This window comes from Cupressus sempervirens, chromosome 3, assembly GCF_028749045.1.
Source record: "Cupressus sempervirens isolate cs-2001-9-10 chromosome 3, ASM2874904v1, whole genome shotgun sequence".
NCBI classification, from domain to species: Eukaryota; Viridiplantae; Streptophyta; class Pinopsida; order Cupressales; family Cupressaceae; genus Cupressus; species Cupressus sempervirens.
The window spans coordinates 426,836,890-426,841,984 of NC_143120.1; the positions used below are offsets into that span (position 1 = coordinate 426,836,890).

Consider the following 5,095-nt stretch of genomic DNA (forward strand, 5'->3'; position numbering starts at 1 on the left):
TTCCTCCATCAAAATACAAGGAAAAACAGATTCAATAAAAACAAATTTTTTTATTCTCATCTTTGCTGTTCTGACTTCTGATTTCTGATTTCATCAGTATAGTATAAGTGCTGATTTTAGATCTTCAAGTATTTAATCAACTAGAAAGTTTGTAAAACACCAAGACAAAGGTCATAGAGAATAATTTCAAGGTCTCATGATTTCCGAACAGGACATATGTAAACAGGACATATATAAACTAGGAATTCGAACAACGCTCATATTTGTGTGCTACAGCAATTACTAACGACAGCAAGACGAAAACAAGATTGTAAACACGTTTTCATACAATCAGCTACCTCTTTTTGTAAGAGTAACTGGCAATCCTCCCTTCATGCGCATGTTGAATTCAAGAGTGTACGTTGCAGCAAATCCCTTTTCCACCTTCACGCTAAACATGTGCACAACAGCAGCCACTATCGATTTCATCTGAATAAACGCCATCTCTTTTCCCAAACATATCCGAGGCCCCGCGTTGAAGGCAGGAAACTTGTAAGCGTTTTCTACAACAAATACTCCGTCTTTGAACCATCTCTCTGGCTTAAACTCCTTGCAGTCCACACCCCAAATGCTTTCCATCCTGCCCATTGCATACGCACTATAGTCGACACTCCATCCTTTGCTCACACAGCTGCCATCTGGTAAAATGTCATCTTCGAGGGCAGTTTTTGAATTGAGTGGCACAGGCGGATACAAACGCAGAGACTCACACACAGCTGCGTGCAGATATTCCATCTCTCTCAATTCTTCGTAGCTAAAGACAACACCCATTTCACTTTCTTCATCTATGTTTTTGTCCACTTTTCTTTTCTTTAAGATCTCCATAATTTCACAGTGAATGCGTTGTTCCACTGTGCGATGAGAGGAAAGCATCCAGAAGAGCCACGTCAAGGAATTAGACGATGTATCCGTTGCTGCCAACATGAAATTGACAATCAAATCTCTCAGAAGTCGATCGGATTTGTCTTCAGTATCAGCCGAATTCCCAAAAGTTGCCATGAATCTGGAGAGAAGATCCTTTCTGAGCGGCCCACTTTTCTTAGTCTGAATAATACCCATTGCAAATTCGTCCACCACAGCGATTGCTTCGCGCAGGCGCCTCTCAGACTCAATATTCAGAAACCTCTTGATTTTCCAAGCAAATGGTACGCTATAAAAAAATCTCCCCACACTTAACTTCATGGCATCGTCAAAAGCTCTGGCAAATGGCAATTGAGGCAAAGAGGGATGCAGATACGCAGGGTCCACGCCGAATGCTACTCTGCAAATATTATCAAAGCTAAATCTGTGCACAACATCATGCAAATTTACAGAGACTCTTTTGCTGCAGACATCAGAGAGGAAGGGCATTAGGCGATCTGTGATTTCTGAGTGAACCATCTCAAGCACGAAGTGTCTGAGGCATTCGGTGTTGAATTCATAGCTTGCTGCCTTCCTCTGCATCTTCCACAGTTCTCCATCAACATTAATGATTCCGCTGCCTAGGAAATCATGCAGAATAAACTTCAAGCGTGGACCTTTCTCATAGTTATCGAATCTCGTCTTCAGCACGTGCTCCACAATTGCAGGGTTGGCAGTAACATACCCTTTTACTCCTCCTGGGCGTTGTAGTTTGCATGTAGCCGAGGGAGAAATGGAGAGGATGTCTGCAATCCAGTCATGAAATCTGTGGCGGTTTTTTATCAATGAAGGGAGAAAAACAAGTATGGGATAATGGGTCACCCCACCATTGTCGCGTCTTCTACTGAACAAGCGCACTAGCCAGATGAATGTGACAAGTACCACTGCAATACAAAAGTAAAGTATTTGGCAGTGAAGGCCATGCTCGTTAGCCATGGCTGGACCTTTCTTCCACGCAAAATATAACTTCACTGAAAGCAAAATATTTGAAAAAGAATTGTGGCAGCGATCTAATTGTCTTAGCATTTTTTTCCTGATATAACATCAAGGAAAGAGAATTCTACAGAACATGTTTGTCTTATAAGGAAATTTCTCTGTAGAAAATTGGGAAGAGTCCTATTGACTTACGTTAACGTCCCATAGCTGTGTGACGGCCCAAGCAAGTCAATGTCAATGTCAACGGAAGACTGGAAGGATTCATGTGTTTCTCGAGTCTAACCACGTTAGCTGTAAATCAGCACTTTGAATGGGTTTTCCCACAGTAGATGACAGAATTGTCTATTGAGGCCGATAAATCAGCACTTTGAATGGCTTTTCCCACACGAGACGGCAGAGTAGTTGATACAGGATCATAAGCTGTATCTGTTAAACCAAAAAAATTAGGTGACTGATTTCAACGCCTTTTTAGGACTCCAACAAAATTAAATAATACGATAAGCAGAACTGTTTCAACGTCATTCTCAAAGCCCGTTATAAAAAATTTCCTCATGCTGCTCTAGAATTCAGAAATCAGGTATATAATTGAAGGAAAGTACTTCAGACAAAAATAAATCACCGTGAATTGAATGCAACCCATTTCTAAATCGCTTCATTAAAGATAAATATTATTATTAGTCCCTGCCGTACGGCAAGAGAGTATAGTCTTCAAATAGCTTTTTCGAATTAGTTTGCTTTTCATGTTTGTTTTATTTGTCCTATGGTTTGAAGGATTTTTTCTATTAAAATAAATTTTGTTATATTTACTTCTTTTTTGATTGGCTGAAAGCATTATTATCAATAGTATTTTTCTTTTTAAGTTAAAAAAAAGAGGAAAATAAGAGTACTCAGAAATTTGGCTTGTTGCATGAAGCTACATGCTAAAAAACATGGCTTCTTGCATGTAATAGATTGTATTAAAACTTAGCATATGTATTTAACAAGTGTTCTTCTATTATTGTGTTTTTTGTGTTGTTCAGAGATCAATTTAATGTTGGAGCTGCCCTTCTCCTGATCTCATCTCAGCCCATTATACTCACATTTCAGTTAGTTAAAGAATTGTTCCTTGCATTTTGTTGAATATGATTTTCTCTTCTACTCTTTTCAATGCTTGAGAATTGTCATTATTATATCCAAAATGTCTGATGTGATCGAGGCTTACAATTTTCATGCCTCATGTTTTTTCTTTCTGATTTTCTTGTGCATCTGAGAATGTATTGCATTCAGACTAGAAAGTAGATATTGGAAAAGGAACTGGACTATTTTCTAATATTGGAAAGGAGGCACCAAGATAGAAGTTATATACTCTTCATTTGATTGTTTTCCTCATGGTAGAAGCCAATGGCAAAGTGGAGAATCACAATAACTCTAATCTAGTAGTCAATTTGGGAAAGCTGAAGTGATCATTTTTGTGAAGCCATTATGAACATTAGAATCGTATTTGACCAAACATTTTAGTTCTTGGATTTAATAACATCTCTAGATGGAGTTCCTTTCAGCCACTAAACATGGTAGGAAGAATATCTAGTACAAGATTTTCTTTCATCACAAAGATTCACAATATCAGCTTGACCCTCTTCTTTTTATATATATGGCCACTACTGAATATCAATAATATTTAGATTTCAAGAAGAAATAGTTGATATTTAAGCCAATTTGATCGAATAGATCTGCTAAATATATTTTTGTACAATTATTGATTTGTTATATCAATGTCTTCTTTAGTTGCTTTCTAGATTGAATATATGCTAAACCATGCACTAATGGCAGCAATCATAGCCCTTGTATCATGCTTCTAATTGTGTTGAGCACTTTATGTATCCAATCATGCAATGCTTGATCCAGAAAGTGCGGTGGATTAGATTATCGAGATAATGATTTACTAACTAAAGAAAACATGGGTTTGGATAAAGAGTCTCTAGATGCTCTCCCGACAATTGAATATAAATCACAAAATATGAATAATTCTTTAAAATGTGTAGTGTGTCTCTCTCCATTTGAGAAGAATGATAGAATTAAGGGTTTTCCCAACTATTATCATTGTCATACATAGTGCATAAATATGTGGTTACAATCCCACACTAGTTGTCATATGTGAAACCAAATAGTCTCATCAAGTCGATCACCTACTATAATGAGTTCAAATAGAGGGAGAGAACTAGTTCAACAATGGAGAAAATGCGACTGATATTCGCTTGCATCTAGTTCAAGTAGAGAAGCTCTAGTGCAGTGCAATAGTCAAGCAGGGTAAGTGTATTAATGCTAGTGAGCAAGGCTTTGAATCATCAAGGAATGTTTGTTGGAAGATGAAGGGTACACATTGCCATTGAAATTAGACCTCCATCTTAATAGTATCTTAATTTTTTTCTCCAAAAATCCATATAGAGAATAGGGCTCTAAGTAGGCATGTGTCTCTTCCCTAGAGTCTCCCATGGCTTGTTGCAAGCTATCTCATGTGCCATTTGCATGAGGATTCAATTTGCATTTACTTCATACACAAAAATCACCCATGAAATCCATAGAACTCATCCTTTTCTCCATAATAATTCACCATTTTATGTTGAAAGAAAATTTCTTTACTCAATCTATAATGCAAGGAAATTAACAGTCAAAAATAATTTTTACTTCTCTTTATCAGAATAAATATCACTTTCCTTCTAAATTTTTAGTGAACATTTCTATCACTTTATAAATAAATTAAGCTTTACTTTATAACATAGTGATAAATGAAAATTTCTGATATCTTACTTAGCATCTTTTAATATTCTCTGAAATTAGAGATTGCATCTATTGCTAGGGTTTATATTATTTTCTTATTTTGAAAATAAGCCAAAAAGAAGTTTGAATAGATATCATTAATTTCATTTACATTTATTATTTATTTTAATAGTCCTCATTCCTCTCATATACATGCACATGACTTTAAACTCAACTAGTGGCTAGAAATTTTGAGATAGCATTTGAGAGGTGAACAACAATGCTCCTGTATTGCTTGAGAGGTCACCAAAGCTTTACCAACAATCTTCCACCTCATAGCATAAATAAACTTATGGACAAAATATATATTGGCAAAAGACATAAGGCCCTTTCACAGTGGAGAACATGGCTAGGTAGTGTAGATTGGAATTGGCCGATATTTCAATTCAAGACACCAAAGCTCACAAATTTAGTGCTTAAATTT

At 36.4% G+C, this 5,095-nt stretch overlaps 1 pseudogene across 1 annotated transcript; it reads right to left on the bottom strand.

The window, feature by feature from the left end:
• Positions 1-215: 215 nt before the first annotated feature.
• Positions 216-1,970, bottom strand: LOC149566842 (cytochrome P450 94A2 pseudogene; annotated as a pseudogene). Its single transcript, XR_016362304.1, has one exon. The product of XR_016362304.1 is annotated as a cytochrome P450 94A2 pseudogene (transcript).
• Positions 1,971-5,095: the final 3,125 nt, after the last annotated feature.